Below are 16,643 nucleotides of genomic sequence, written 5' to 3'. Positions count from 1 at the left end.
TGAGCACCACCTGCTGGCCCCACTAACACCTCTTTCAGCAGCAACCTTAGTTTTGCCCAGGAGGTCTCCCATCCAGGTACTGACCATGCTCACACCTGCTTAGCTTCAGTGGGTTCCCAGTTGCAGGTTGCAGGGTGATATGGCTGCTGGCTCTAATCTTGCAAATTTAATCTTGTTTTCAGCTATTCACTATAGGTGTCAGCTATGAAGGTTTTACCCCTCACTGGACTTGGTATATTCTGAGGGGGAGGAGCCACCCCAGCTCAGAGGATAAAAGAGCAGACTCCCTGTGCCTCTGTTTTCATTCAAGAGTCCAGGAGCTGAGGAGAGTGGTGAGTACTGTTTCTTTACTGGTTTTGGGACAAATCTTTCATTTGCTAGTTAGTCCCATGTTTTTTCTTACAAATTTTATTTTAGAGAAGGAGTTCTTAGATTAAATTCACTTGGCTGCTCCTACAAAACTTTTGTTGAGAAAAGTACTTTTACTTTTAGATTGATATTTAAGAACCCAATCTACTACCTTTTTTGTAATAGCCTACTCATACTTGTTAAAGTTTCTACTGACTTTATAATTTGTGGAAACTTCCAAACAGCTCCATATTAATTAAGAGGACCTATTTCATTATCTTGCCAGCAGCCATATCACCCTGCAGGTCCCAGATGGTAGCCCCCTAAAGCTAAGCAGACGTGAGCCTGGTCAATACCTGAATTGGAGACCTCCTGGGAAAAACTAAGGTTGCTGCTGGGAGAGCTGTAATTTGGGCTTGCAGGGGGCACTCACCTTTCAGTCTAGGTGGGTCCTAATGCCCCAGTATAGTGAAGGGGACACTACACTGTAAAAAGGCACAGTCCTTCAGATGAAAAGTAAAACTGAGATCCTGTGGTCATAAAAACTCCCAGGGCATTTCTCAAAAAGAGTAGGGGTATTACCCTGGTGTCCTGGCCTATTTTCCCATTGGCCCTTACTGATCATGTACTCCTAATAACCCCATCTCTGAGCTGGCTTCATCACTCTGTTCTCTTCCACAGTGAGAGCTGGTGTGTGGTGAGAGTTCTGACACACTATGGCTGCGTTTGCATCATGCAGGTAAGGCTGCACATTGGTGGTGATGGAGGGGACTCCCCATTGCCTGTAAAGCACTTTGAGTGGAGTGTCCAGAAAATCACTATATAAGTGTAAGCAATTATTATAATGTAATTAACTTTAAAAGGTTATAAGAAAAACAAGATAAGATACTTGAAAAACTGGAATTTAACTAATGAAATGGACTACATTATAATTTTAAAGGTCCTTAAATTCTGTGCTGGACTGAACCAATACACACTTTAACCTCTGGGATTGGAGAAAAAGACCCCTAAGCCCTAATAGTTTGAATAAGCTGAGCACTTTAGCTACCGTACCAAAAACAGAAGCGTAATAAATCAACAAAACCTTGATAAGTACAATAACTACTAATCTCCTATTGCTCATATGAGTATGGCACAAATAGAGTGACATTTAAAATCTTTCAGAACATAGCATGTCACAGTTTCCTTCAATTTAATTACATCTAAAAGCAGTTGAACTTAAAGCTGGATCTGGATCTGACCTTTTCATATAATTTCCTCTCACCCCCTTCAAAATAAGATTCACGTACCTATTGTTTGTTAATCTGGAGGACTTTGGAGGCAAGAATGGGAGACATGTCACAACTGCCTTGATGGTCTGGAAAACACTACATGGCAAATCCTTGAGCTGAACACCCTGGATTCTTTTAAAAATGACAAATAAAAGGCTGCTGTGAATCAACTAGCAACCCAACAGTTTGACATGATAATTACTCATGTTAAACCCGACTATTTTTATTTACCCTATGAATGATACATATCATTGCTAAAGTCAATGTGCACATTCTTGCTCCTCTCCAGGACATCATTGTGGTTGTCAATGACTCGTCGACCCTGTGCTCATAAAAATAAACACTCCTTACACATGGTCCTTGTGTCACCAGTTTATTTTTCTACACATTACATTTTATTTATGAAAACTAGTTCAGAAGCAGTCCAGGAGCATGGAGGTGGGTTAATTGCATTTTGGCATGATGAGACCTGAGGAATGGACTGGCATCCCACCCATCATCAGTGCAGTGAGCTGTATGGGTAAACCATTGAAAATTGATTTATACCTCCTAGTTGGCAGTTATCAGTCATTTAAACCAGACCTCACTAACCAAACAATCTAATTACAGTTTAAAACTGTATAACACTTACATTTTATAGACCATTAACCTCTTTTGAATTTAACCCTTTGTACTGCCAGCATGGCTAACAGTTGTCTCTACCCCAAACTGCAACCTCTACACAATTCAATACAATTCTGACAACTCCTTTTTTCATAAATAAACTATTATATTCCTGCTGTTGGTCTACTCTGTAATCTTAAACTGCTGCAGCTATAACAATTTCACACTAACCAATTACATAAATATTTCACAAACAAGGTGTTACAAAAATAGCACTTTCCTTTGCAATGCAGTCTCAATCTATACAGTATGAAATGGCTTGATCTGTAGCAGTACTTGTACTATCTCAATCCCACACTTTTGTACCCCTTTAAAAGACATCAACTGTTACATTAAGAGATTTAGTAATGCCACCAGCCCAATTCACCGCAAATACAATAAACCTGATATACTACACAACATACGTAAGTAAACTGCTTTTCAGACATTTTCACTTGAAATGGAATGGAAAACTGAAATTATACAGCAATTACTCTTAAATGAAAGTGTATAGTGGGAGGCACCACGGACAGCACCAGTAAAAAGTCAACACCCCAGCTGAGGAGACAGAAGCACCAGTGTGAGGTTAGCTGGGATCAAAAACAATACAAAAAGTGAGAAAATAAAGTAAGCGACTGCCATGTTACCTACAAGCTGGGCTTAACCTATCTAATGGGGTCCAGCTTGTTGAAAAAACTGCTATCATAGCAGTCACCAGACTGGACATTTGCTATTCAGTGGAGTCCAGTCTGTGCATAACAAGTTAGTGCATAAAAAGGTGCATGCGTTTGCCTGCCCCTGTGAAAGGGCATAAAGGGACAGGCAAAACAGAAGATGAAAACCTAAGACAGGTACAATCCTCAGCAGGACTGATGGTGCAAAAACACCATCATCCAGGGGTGGCTCTGCTCCTCTCAGAGGGTGTCCAGTGTGCCTTTATAGGACCTGCCCAGCTGGGACTCCTAAGCTGGAAGCCAGGACACCTGGTACTACAAAGACAAGGGGTTACCCTTCTACCAGGGCTCCACCTCCACACTGGGCCCACCCCTGCATAATGCCACCCCAGCATATAAACAAATGGGAATAAATGTGCATATTCATTTCTACACTATTTCACTATGCACAAATCACCCAGTGGCCAATTTAAAAACATTTAAAAACCACAAACTGCATTTCAATTCTGTGTTTTACACCGTCAATGTCTAAAATATATACCTTAAAGCTCACCTATTTTCTCCACAAATACCACAGGTTTTCATAATACAGGAATGTATACAAATGCTTAGATCACTAAAAATAAAATTAAAACTGCTTATAAACATCCTCTATGCTGAGGAATGTACCCAAAGAGTACCCAAATAAATGTTAAATAAATGTACCCAAAGATTGTGACCTAAATAAAAGGTAGGGAAAAGCAGGTCCAGTGCCAGTATATACTCAATATAGCACCTTGTACAACCACAACCACAATCAGCATACAAGAAACAAAAGAAAACCGACTCAGTACATTTAGTCATTTTTAATCATCCCACACCAACAAAAATATAGATTTTCAATACATGAGGACATTTTCTGGCAAAGAATTTACAAAGCCACATAACTACATATCTCTTCTCACAAAACAGAACAAACAACCCCCATCTTTCTCCTACCTCATTCTGTAGGAAATCCCCTCCCATGACAAAGGGCTTTCTGTGCAGGTACCAAAAAAGAGCGGCACTCAGCTAAACCAATCCCTCTTTTCCAAGTGAGTGGATGGCATTAGTTTTCCTTTTATTCATTTCTACCTTACGTGCTCAATTCAGTTTTACTCTACAGCCAATGCAAGATTTATATACATGTGTGCACCCATGCAAATAAATCATTGCATGACCTTTGAGTCTCTCAAACTCTGCTTTTCAAATGGCTTAGAATGTGCAAAACACTACAAAGTTACCAACTGCCAACTCTTTCTCCATTCCAGCACTAGAAGTCACTTTGTCTCCTCCCTGCCAGGTGGCTCAGGTGCTGAAGTTACAAGCCATGGTCCTAACAGCCATTACAAGGCAGGTGTGCAGAGATTCACTTAGAGCTTCATGCAGCTCTTGTTGTACAACGAATAGCACCTGAACCTCTTTCCTGCCCACAATTAACCCACCAAAGACCTCCCTCACTTTCTCTGCCTTTGTTGTTAGGAACTTCTAAAGCAGCTTTGATGCTCCTCTGATGAGTCCATTGGCTTCTGGAATTGGAACAGGCACATGATTCCCCAAGCAGATCTTGGCAGACAGAACCCACTACCCAGTCTGCTGCATCTGGGCTCCAGTCCTGGTGAACGTCCTCCCTTGGCAGCAAAGGCCTGGTCATCCCCCAGACAGCAGAGAACCTCAAGAAAAAATAAGAAACTGGACTGAGTCCTCTGCACAAGTCAGAAATGGTCCAGCCAACATTCCCACTCCCAACACCAGTTTTGACCTAAACCGCCATAATGTTCAGTGCTACACCTTTTCAGGACAAACCAACAGAAAACCACCCTGAAGAGTGCAAAAGCAAAAACCCACGGTGCAGGGCTCCTACCACAGGGGAGAACTTCAGTTCTATTATCTTGTTTAAAACATAAGTATACAAGTTACAAATTACAGGTTCATCCTTCTCAAAACAGCCAGCTAACCAACTTATCCCTTTCCTCAACCCCAACAAACCCAAACAAAATAACCCAGAATGTTCTTGCCTGCTTACCCAGGACATAGATCCACTTGCTTCTCTTCCAATGCCTTATAAAGCGTGGACACTGAGAGAAGAAATAGAACTGTTAAAATGACAAAATCAAAGATTCTCAAATATTCAATTCTCCGTGAAATGAACTAAAGATAATGCACGGCTTTCAGATTGTCCTACATTCCTCTGACAAAAGGGTCTTTCAAGTCCATTTTAAGTGTAAAAAATGATAAAAGTCAAGAGTAATATATGGTGTTTTTAGGATGTACTGCACTGTATGCTGCAACTCCCATGCACACACCAAAAGCTGCCTGCCCAATATACTCAACGTACCCCATTTAACGTGATATGCAATCTACACTAATGTACCTGAATGTACCCAAATAAACCAACATATACCCATAGTACCCAAATGTACCCGATTAAAACCCCATGTACCCAGTGTGCTCATTATGCTCAAAATGCCCCATCTCTCTTCCTGGATGGAAAGGGACTCACCTGACCCACTCACCTGACTAGATCCTTTGATGTTACTGTTGACTTTGTCTTGAAACAAGCACCCCACTCCTCCAACAGATCTTCATGGAAAGGTCCCGGAGACCAGCACCATCTGTTCTCCACTCCTGGTGATAAAAGATCCTCCCTCTGGAGCAAAGGCCTGGTCAACCCTTCTGGCAGCAGAGAGCCTGAAAAGGAGAGAAATTTAGACCAAGTCCTCTGTACTTGTTAGAAACAGACAAGCCAGCATTTCTACTTCCAACATGGACACAGTGCAGCATCTGTCCAACACAGACCAACTGTAAAACACCCTGCAGAGAGCAAAGAGAAAACCCCCAGTCCAGGGCTTGTGCCACAGGGGGTGGGATCCATTGCAGTTCCTCCCCTGTGAAGAAATCAGTTCCTGTCCAGCACCAATCAAGAGAACCTGGCTGACATGCTGTCTCCTCAAAGACATAACCAGCAAGGAGTCTGCAGTGGAGGAGGCTGCTGGTGCGCCAAGTCACTGTTGTACTACAGTGTATCCAAACTGATTTATTTACATGTGTGCACCCATGAAATAAATCACATACAAAACATATTCAGTATTTGAGCCAGAATGACAGCCAGTCAAGTGCATGTCAGTGTGGGAGTGCTTCACCCAAGCAGGGAACAAAACCCAGAAGATAGCCAAAAAGAAAAAAAAACATTTAGCACATTAAAGCATGACCTTATCCATCTGAAGATGTCCAAGAGCTTAACACAGCCTTCTCCAAAAGCACCTTTTTCATGATGGGAAAAGAGTGAAACCCACCTCTGGTCCAGGGACCATGTCAAAAGACACTACCTTTGTACCTGCTCCAAGATCCACAGGCATCCAGGAATTTCAAGAAGGACAGCTTGCAGCATCTCTTCACTTTCCACTCTTCAAAGTGGAAGACTTAAATTCTCACAAATGGACATCAACAGGTCACACAGCTGGTATCCTTTTAGCCAGCCAGTGAGCTTCCTCTGAACAGGATTCTCCACGCCTGTCACTCCACACTGTGCTTTCAGATGGCCAGGGACTGGGAAGCACCGATCATTGCACTAGTCTCATTTACAAACACAATCAACACCACTACTGACCAGCCTCATAAAAAGAGTTTGAGTTGTACCTCCCCGCTACTTACCTTCACACTCACCTTTATCTTGGCCAAAAAGTTGCACTGATTGGGTTAAGAGCAATAAGCAGATCAGCATTAAAGATGCAGGCTATGGTCCAAGAACTTCAGGCAGTGAGATGATTGGATTACCGACCACCAGTATTCCCACCTCACGCAGAGGTTTGACAGTTGTGGTTGATGAGAACTTTGAGCAGGTGGATCACCTCGCCTCAGGACAGAACTAGCCTCCTTTACTCAGAGCTGGGCCATCAAGCAGAATGGCATCATGGACTCCTAAAGTGGATAGACACTCCTCCAAACTGTCCATCACAGAGCAGCCAAGGTCAGTGATTCAGGCAATAGCTGAAAAATAGGCACAGCCTTCCGCTTCCTTATAGTTCCATTGACACAGCAGATTTCCAGGGAACCTCCGGATCCTGTTGCAATATTCCATGATGACAGTTGTCACCAGCTTGCTGGAATTCACATGCAGTGCAAAACAAAAAGTATTTAAGTTCAGATTCAAATTCAGTGCATCCATCTCAAAACGTACAGTTCAACTCAACTCTACCCCCAATCCTGACTGATCACTGATCCTAACCTTAACCACTGGCCTCTTACTGGCCCAAACAGAAACAATAACCCAAGTCCTTGCCCTGCTCACCCAGGACATAGATGCTCTTGCTTCTCTTCTTGACAGCAGCTTGGAAGCTTCCTAAGGCAAGACTTTAGAATTCTTCAACTTTGCTTCCCCCTCCCCACAAATACTCAGATCTTTAGGTCAATTTACAGAAGTTTAACATTCTCCACATTCCTATAACCAAGGAAATATGTTTCTTAATTCCATTTACAGTATTCCATGTGGACCTAGGGTACATACAAGCTCAATTAATGTACACCTAAAAACTATCTGTACTTCTACAAAAAAAGTAGTAACAAGTTTACAGTACAGCGAATTGACCTTAGAATTTTGTAAAGTTGTATATCCCATCAAAAAGTGGTGGACATTCACTTAAAAAAAAAAGTCAACACACCTAAGGCTGCAGTACGTTTACAGTCAGTTTTACATAAAGAACATTTCAAGTCCCCCCCCCCCAAATTTGGGTTCCATAGCAGTACAAGACCAAAAACAACAACCATATTTATTATTTAACAGCTGCAGCCTTGACTGGAACGTCATGAGGGGAAAGGTTTTAGAGCTTCAACATTTTAAACAATTGAAATACAAAAGCACAGATAGCACTAAAACCCTTTTGCTGGGCCACTGTATATAGATTTAAGCCTTCCAGCCACATCATGTTTTCTACCATCAGAGAGACTACAGCTTGTACATATACAAACGTTTGGTAAAACTAAGCTTCACATTCACTACTCAGCTCCTTTAAATGTGTTCTAAAAATTGAACCAAATAGAAATGGTTTACTACCATAGTATCCTATACGTCACAAGTCAATACACAGGAGCCAATGGCAAACCATGCAGTACTAAACAAAGAACAATTATATATCCAGAACAAGGGAGTCCTCCAGAAAAAGTACGTTTTCATACTGCTCTCTCCCTTCTCACAAGGCACAGTACACAACCAATTCCAGTCAGCATTGCTTTTAGTGCAGGAAATTAGAAAAATACTGTCTCACTGGGTTAAATCAGGAAGTCTGCCTTACACTAGACAGGAGCATAGTTTCCCCCGTTTTACAATTTACTTAATTCAGTTCTAAATTTCAGTCAATGTAAGATTTAGTTACATGTGTGCACCCATGAAATAAATCTTACATACTGCTGATTCTTTTCCAGTGGTACCATAATACAATTTAGCCATTTTTTTCCCAGTGCTTGCACAACACTTCCAATATTTGGCACTCATTTCCTGATTAACCTGTGCTCCTGCTAGGGGAATACTGCCATTAAGGCTAGAAAACCTACAAAGAACTCCAGCAGCTGCAGGCTAAACGAAGGCTTTAAAATCAGGGTCCCCTCCTACCTGGAACAGTCAGCTTTGGCTCAACCAGCCAGGTGGCTCAGGTGCTCCTGGAAACAGTCATCACAAAGCTGCTGTAAAGACCATCAGTCAGAAGAGGAAGCTGTTCCTACCTTTAAAAGATGCTTAAGTGATGTCAAGCCCAAAGCTGCCCCACACGATCTCCCGTGGTCCCTTTTCCTGGTTGGTAGAGAACTCACTCAGCAACTGACTGGGTGCCCTGGCTGTTGTATTGGTTTAGAAACACTTAACTCCTCAAGCAGATCTTCACAGAAGAGAAAGCACCCAGTCTACAGTGTGCCACATCTGCATGTTATTCCTGGCAAATAAAGGTCATCCCTCTGGGAGCAAAGGCCTGGTCAACCCTTCCAACAGCAGAGAACCTGAAGTGGAGAAAGATTTAGATTTTGAGCCTCTACACTACAAAAAATGATTTACTTCTAGCTCCAGTTTTGTACTAAACTGCACAAATGTTCACAGTGCAGCACCTATCCAGGACAAACCAACAGGAAAAAACCCTGCAGAGAGCAAAGAGAAAACCCCACACTCCATGCTTGTTGCCACAGGGGAGGGATCCAGTGCAGTTCCTCCTGTGAGAAGCAGTTTCTGTGCCAACACCCATCAAGAGAACCTGGCTGTCATGCTGTCTCCACAGAGCCTTAACCAGCAAGGAGTCTGCAGTGTGCCAATTCACTGTTGTACTGCAGTGTATCCAAAGTGATTTACTTACATGTGTGCACCCATGAAATAAATCAGATACAAAGCAGTAATTCACTTTTTGAGAGCAAGAATGACAGCCAGTCAAGTGCATGTCAGTGTAGAAGTGCAGCACCCAGAAGAAAGTCAGGAGAAAAAAAAAACACAAAAAGGCCTACACCTCATATTTAACACTCAAACATGATAGCAAATCACCAAAAGCTTCCAAAATCTAACACTGGGCCTATTCTAATGGGTAAAAAAGCACTCAATACTCATGAACTGGTTATTAAAAGCCACGTATATGGAAAATTAACCTACTCCAAGTGAAAAACATGATACAGGAGTGAAATTCACCTCTTCTCCAGGGACAGTGTCCTTCTAGACACTACCTTTGCAACTGCTCCAAGAAGCATGGGCATCCAGGAAATTCAAGGACTGCTTGCAGCATCTCTTCACTTTCAGCTGTTGAAACCACAAGCCTTCAATACTTACAGGTGGGCATCAACAGGTCACACAGTGGGTATCCTTTTAGCCACCCAGTGACCTTCCTCTGAACAATTCTCCAAGCCTGTCACTCCACACTGTGCTTTCAGATGGCCAGGGACTGGGAGCTCTGTTCACTGCACTGTAGTTTAACTCAACAATCAACACCACTGCTGACCAGCCTTATAAAAAGAAGCAGCTCTTTGCACAGAAGCCCAAGGTTTCCACAAACTGTTCTGACAAGATCTCAACTGGCTACTCCACCAGCATCCTCTCTCCAGTGACTGTGCTCATTGTCACGATCTTCTTCTCAGAACAGCACCTGAAGGAGACAAGGGAAGCAAAACAGTGATGACCACCCCACTCCCACAGAGAGGGGACCAACACAAGTACTGTACAGACTGATCCCAGCCTTCAAAGCCTCACACTAACCTTGACCTGTATCTCCCCTCTACTTACCTTCAGCTCACCTTGTTCACTGAGGGAAGCCCAAGAACACAAGCAGCACCACAGCTTTCTACACTCCAGCAGAGACAGAAGCACCAGCATGTTGGACAGAGTGGGAGAGGGAGTAGGTTCTTCCTTGTTATCCTAGTGAAACTGCTCAGTCAGGATATAAATCCTCTTTCTTGTTGCTGGTTTGAGACCTAGAGAAAAAAGTTTCAGTATTAAGTAATAAGAGTTTCATACACTAAAATCAGAACCCAGCTGTCACAGCTGTGATCATCTGTTTCACAACTCTTCAGAATCCTACAAGTAGAGGAAGAGACTCATTTCTATAGATGTTAGAAAATTTAAAATTGTCTCAACCAAAAGCAAATAGGAATTTCACAATAACCTTAACTTCAACCTATGCTTTCACAAACTTAAATTTCTGAAAGTTATTTAAAAAAATATGAAAACCCTTCCAAACTTCTCTTGATTAAAAATAAATACATAGCAAAACCACTCACCTTGCACAGTAACACCAAAAACTAACAACCACCAGCCCAATACCACAAAGACTCAAGAGCCCTTTCTCTTGCTATAGCCAGAAACAAACAGAGCCCAGCTTCCCAGGCTTTCTTGATATAAGCCTCACGATGACCTCAGGGGAATAGCTAATTCACCAGGAGCCAATCCTAACATCTCCTCAAAGTGCAAACACCAAATCCCCACTGCTTCTAATACAACACACACCTGCTTCCTATGACCAAACAAGTATTAGCCAGCTAACCTATTGATCTCTCCATCCCAAAGCCAAATTAATTTCCAAATTACTTACAAGAACACTCATTAAATAGCAATATGCTCAAATTATTCAATTAGTTGCAGTTTCTTAGTGATTAAACCATATTTTTATCACTTCAACTTAACCCGTAAATGGTGAAAAGTGACTTTGAAGTCAAACTTCAAATTATTCAAGATCTTTAAAGTGTCTTTTACATAACTCCAAATGTTCAAAGTGTATGTATCCATACTGTATATCACATATACAGATGCAGCCATTCAAAACGAGCGAGGTACGCTGTGGTAAAACGCGGTGGGCGTGTTGCATCACATGTCATAACGTGTCATATCACATCATACCACAGCTATGATAATAGTATCCGGAATCACCGCCAGGTGGAGCTAATAAAGCTTAACCTCTCATGTACAGCGTTTGAGCTGTCACCAGAAAACACCCGGTTTCAAATCCCGATCACTGCTGAGGGACAATCTTTATCTAATTAAGATTTTAAGTTGTATACTCTTTAGAATATTAATTTTAAACTGTATATTACAGCATGTTAATCATTAAACATTAAAAAGTTGGTATATTTTATAAAAGCAAGATTGCTGTTGGACAAAAGTACACAACCTTCCACCTTCGTCATAAATATTTTAATTATGCATAACTATTTTATGTATCAAAGTCTTTAACTTCTTAATTTACATGGGTTCTGGCTTTAATGTACTTGTTGTAACATTATTAATGAGCACTCTCAGGTTCACAGGGGTATGCACCCTCACCACTGCCACCTCAGGCTGGCCCCTCACCACTGGGGACTCAAACCCAGGCCTCTAGCATCACTCCACAGGGAACCACCCAGCTGAGCTAAAGGGAGATCTTCGCTCCACCCAGTGGCTGTGGACTCTACTATCCACAGGGAAGGGCGGTGACGTCACCGTGCTGGTAAGCCAGCTCGCACAACCTGTAATGTCAGCTGTATGCAGTACATTAAGCTTATATTCTGTACTTCATAAAAAAGTTATAACATTTTATCATTTTCCAAGAATACGTACAGTACAGTAGTAAGAACACCATTTGCTGTTAATGTAAAAAGATAAATGTTGTAGTGAGTTAAGTTCACTTGATAGCTATATTAATATGGAATCGTGTAACTAAGCAGCTAAAGTATCACAAGTGAATGTTTTGGAAACATTTTGACGTGTTTCTTTTTTTAAAAAATCTTCTATTGTTCTTGTGTATGCATTACTGAAGCTAAAAGTTTAGCTATCAGCATAAAATAAAGCATACTTTTAGAATTTGATTAACAAGGAATATAATATGGAATCGTGTATCTAAAGAAAAGTATCTAAAGAGCATGCTTGCCAGCGTGGTGACATCACCACCTTTCCCTCTGAATAGCTAGCAGGGACCTCAGCCTCTAATAATAGGCAGTGAAAACATTTGTCTACCTGTCCATGGGGGGAAGCGGGACTGTCTTTCATTCGAAGGTTCGCCTATTGTACTCTGAGAATATAGGAAGGCGGAAAAGTGCCCTCGGTCTTTTCACTGACAAAGTTGTGTTAACAAAAACTACAGTATGCTTAAGAGCTGTTAAACCAGTTCTATTTAATGTTCTATTTATTTTTTCGGCACAGCCAGCCGGCCCGAACCACACAGACACCAGCTAGCCTTACAATCTAATCTTTCCACCTTTGATCCCATGAAGAAGTACATTATGCTCCTGCTTTGTTTAACAATGGTATGAAAAATAAATTTAAATGGTGAGAAATCTATGCTTAAAGTTAATTAAGGGACGATAACGATTTATATAACATTGTCAGATTGTGAATCAATAAAGGCATTTAATTAAACACGTTTGCAATTTTAATCAAAATGGGTGTAATGGGGTTAGACCATTAGATTTGCAATACATTTTCTCGTGATCATCTAAGAATCTTTGTGTAAGCTGTAATTTTTTTTAACTTTTATACATTTCAAACACTTTAATTTTGTAAACACAACACACATTCCATACAGCTACAGTACAATCACATTATCCTGCCTTCCCGTGGTGTAAAACGAATTAGCAGGTGATTGAGATAACAATGCATCGCCCACTGAGTGGAATGTTCTTTTTTACAAGTGTAAAAAGAAGTGATACGTGTCTCATCTATAACTCTTCAGTTCACAGAGAAATTCTGCCAGACCCTCAAAACATTGTCCAATAAAACTCTTCTTGTGCCTAATTTTAAGTTTAGCAGTTTAGTTTTTAGTTTTGCACGATAAGCACATTGTTTAATAGGGATGACATTATCCACTTCTATTATCACTGTAGCCACTACTTCATGGTGGGTGGCTGCGTTAGCCTGCGTAGTCTGCAAAGGAACAAGTCATAGGTTTATTCCATGCTGAAAAGAGAAGAGAGAAAATGCAACGTTTCTGCTGTGAAACCTTCTTCAGGTGTGAGGGTCTTCAGTTCAAAATGAAATGCTTGGAGTTTGTCAGGCGCTCTGAACGAGTTAAACTTTGATGCTGTAAAAATGTATTCCCCAGAAGCTATACTGACTCTCTCTGATGCAGTGCATTCACTGGTCAGGTGACTGAGGGCTTGCCAGCACAGTGGCATCACTGCCTTTCATATGGATAGGTGTGACCTGGTCTGTTAGTATTGAGGGCAGGTCTCACTGTAGCTCAACTGGCTGCTTCCCTATTAAGTGACAGTGGGGGCCTGAGTTCAATTCCTCAGTTGATAGGGCATGATCCTGAAAACACTACCTTATTAATACTATCTTCTGTGTTGCATTAACTAACTCTTCAGTTTATTCTGCCAGACAGTATATGAATATAATTATATCGTTATTTATTTCTTTAGATAGTCCTTATATTATAAACGCCTTTAGGCTCGGCAAATTATTTTTTTAGCTTTTAAAAAAGAAATAAAAAATGAGATATAATGCTGTGTTCCTGCTTAACTTAGACATTACATGATTTTAAAAGCTATAAAAACAGGTTTCGATAGTTAATAACCACTTTTAATGTGTGAAAAATGGGTGATCTTTCTTCCTCGTGATCAGCTTAGAATCTTTGTGTACGCTTTAAGTTTTTTTCTTCTTAATTAAACGTTAAAAGTGCATGTAGAACAGATCTGCAGCTCTTTTTTTAAATCTTATTTACATTTTCGCGTTTAATAATTTTTTTTAAATTAAACTTCATTCTTTACAGCACTCGCATATTTGGGGACCGTTTTATAAAAGTAATAAGACACTCGAGGCCTGTGCTATATCGTGGATATAGTCACAGTTAAAAGGTTGCCGGCCCTCTGCATTGCAGTATGAAAAGTATGAGCTTCTGTTACTGTGATAACGAACGCAAGTATTCATGAAAATGGTAATCACTTAACTTGGAATGTTTTGTGATATTTAGAAAGACCAACAAATTCAATATAGTGTCGATAATATTTATTATTAGTAATAACGACAGTAGTAGCAGCTTCAAATTATAAGAAGCGGTAGGTCAGAAACCCAGGGGGTCATAAGAACAAACGATAAGTCAGATGAAATCGCTAACTAGATACAAAGCTCAGGCTGAAGAAACCTTAATAGTGGTAGAGTAAAACTCAGAGCGGATCAGACTTCCATGGAATCTTGGCTGGTAGAGTAAATCCCAGACTGGATCACACTTCCATCAGATCTAGACTGGTAGAGTAAAACTCGAAGCGGAAAAGACTATCATGGGATCAGGAATGGTAGAGAAAAACCCAGAGCAGATCACATTTCGATGGGATCCGGACTGATAGAATAAAACTCGGAGAGTATCAGACTTCAATATGATCCGGAATAGTAGAGTAAAACCAGGCTCATATAAATCTTCCATGGGATCCAGACTGGTAGAGTAAAACCCGGAGTGGATCAGATTTTGAAGGGATCAGAACTGGTAAAGTTAAACCTGGAGGGGATCAGGCTTCCATGGGATCCAATGTGTTAGAGTAAAACCCAGAGTGCATCAGAGTTTAATGGGATCTGGACTGGAAGAGTGAATTCCAGACCAAATTACACCTCCAAGCAATCCGGACTGGTAGAGTAAAACCCGAGGTGGATTAGGCTTCAATGGGATCTGGACCAGTAGAGTGAAATCTGAACTGGATATGACTTCCATGGGATCCAGAGTGCGTCAGACTTTAAGGGATCCAGACTGGTAGAGCGAAACTCGGAGCGGATCAGACCACCATGGGATCCGGACTGGTAGGACAAAATCCAGAATGGATCAGACATTCAAAAGACCTTGATAGCTAGAGTAAAACCCGGAGCAGATCAGACTCCCCAGGGTAGGACTGGTAGAGTTAAACCCAAACCGGATCATACTTCCATGGGAAGTGTGATCCAGTAAACCCAGAGTACATCACAATTCCATGGGATCAGAACTGGTAGATTAAAACCCGAACCGGATCAGATTTCCAAGCAATCCGGACTGGTGGAGTAAAACACGAACCAGATCAGACTCCCATGGGATCCAGATTGGAAGAGTAAAACATGGAGCGGACTTACCTCCATGGGATCTGGACCGGTAGAGTCAATCCTGGAGTGGATCAGACAACCAAGGGATCCAGACTCGTGGACTAAATACTAGTATCCAGATAACCTAGTATCCAAACTGATAGATCTAAACCCAGAGCGGATCACACTTCTATGGGATCAGGAATGGTAGAGTAAAACCAGAACCGGATCAGACTTCTAAGCAATCCGGGCTGGTAGTGTAAAACCCAGAGTGAATCAGACTTTTATGGGATCCGGACTGGTATACTAAAACCCGGAGCAGATCACATTCCCATGGGATGTGAACTGGTAGAGTTAATCCCAGATCAGATCAGACTTCCATGGAATCAGGACTTGTAAACTTGTAAAACTGGAGCAGATCAGAAATCCAAGGGATCCAGACTTGTAGAGCGAATCCTGAACCAGATCAGACTCCCATTGTATCCGGACTGGTAAAGCAAAACCTGGAGCGGATCAGACATTGATGGGATCCGGACCAGTAGAGTCAACCCTGGAGCGGATCAGACAACTAAGGGATCTGGAGTTGTAGACTAAAGACTAGTATCTGGATAAAGTAGTATCTGAACTGGTAGATCGAAACCGGGAGAGGATCATAGTTCAATGGGATCTGGAATGGTAGAGGGAAACCTGAACCGTATTAGACTTCCAAAATATCCGGACTGGTGGAGTAAAACCTGAACCGGATCAGACTCCCATGGGATCCGGACAGGTACGGTAAATCCTGCAGTGAATCAGACAAAAAAGGGATCTGGACTCGTAGACTAAAGACTAGTATCTGGAGAGACTAGTATCTGAACTGTTAGATTGAAACGTGGAGCGGATCATACTTCCAAGGAATCCAGACTGTTAGGTTTAGGAAGATCCTATGGAATACTGATCCACAAAACTCAGAGCAGATCACACTTCTATGGAATCTGGACAGGAGGTGAAAAACACGGTGCGCATTATACTTCCATGGGATCAGGACTGGTAGAGTAAAACCCGGAGCGGATCAGACACCCATTGTATCCGGACTGGTAGAGCGAAACCTGGAGCGGATCAAACATCCATGGGATCTGGACTACTAGAGTACATCCCGGAGTGGATCAAAAATCCAAGGGATCCGAACTCGTAGGCTAAAGTCTACTATCCGGATAGATTAGTATCCGAACTGGTAGA

General features: G+C 41.6%; 2 long non-coding RNA genes across 2 annotated transcripts; one reads left to right on the top strand and one right to left on the bottom strand.

The window, feature by feature from the left end:
* Nucleotides 1-298: 298 nt before the first annotated feature.
* Nucleotides 299-1,696, top strand: LOC138224099 (uncharacterized). The gene is made up of 3 exons (XR_011182443.1): nucleotides 299-332; nucleotides 1,030-1,087; nucleotides 1,628-1,696. It is a non-coding gene; the product is annotated as an uncharacterized lncRNA (long non-coding RNA).
* Nucleotides 1,697-3,784: 2,088 nt separating this feature from the next.
* LOC138224117 (uncharacterized) lies at nucleotides 3,785-5,900 on the bottom strand. The gene is made up of 3 exons (XR_011182460.1): nucleotides 5,470-5,900; nucleotides 4,980-5,031; nucleotides 3,785-4,626 (listed from the first exon to the last, which is right to left on the bottom strand). It is a non-coding gene; the product is annotated as an uncharacterized lncRNA (long non-coding RNA).
* Between the last annotated feature and the right edge of the window lie 10,743 nt (nucleotides 5,901-16,643).

The sequence above is a fragment of the Lepisosteus oculatus genome, chromosome 18, assembly GCF_040954835.1.
Source record: "Lepisosteus oculatus isolate fLepOcu1 chromosome 18, fLepOcu1.hap2, whole genome shotgun sequence".
NCBI lineage: Eukaryota > Metazoa > Chordata > Actinopteri > Semionotiformes > Lepisosteidae > Lepisosteus > Lepisosteus oculatus.
This window is presented reverse-complemented; position numbering and strand designations above follow the sequence as displayed.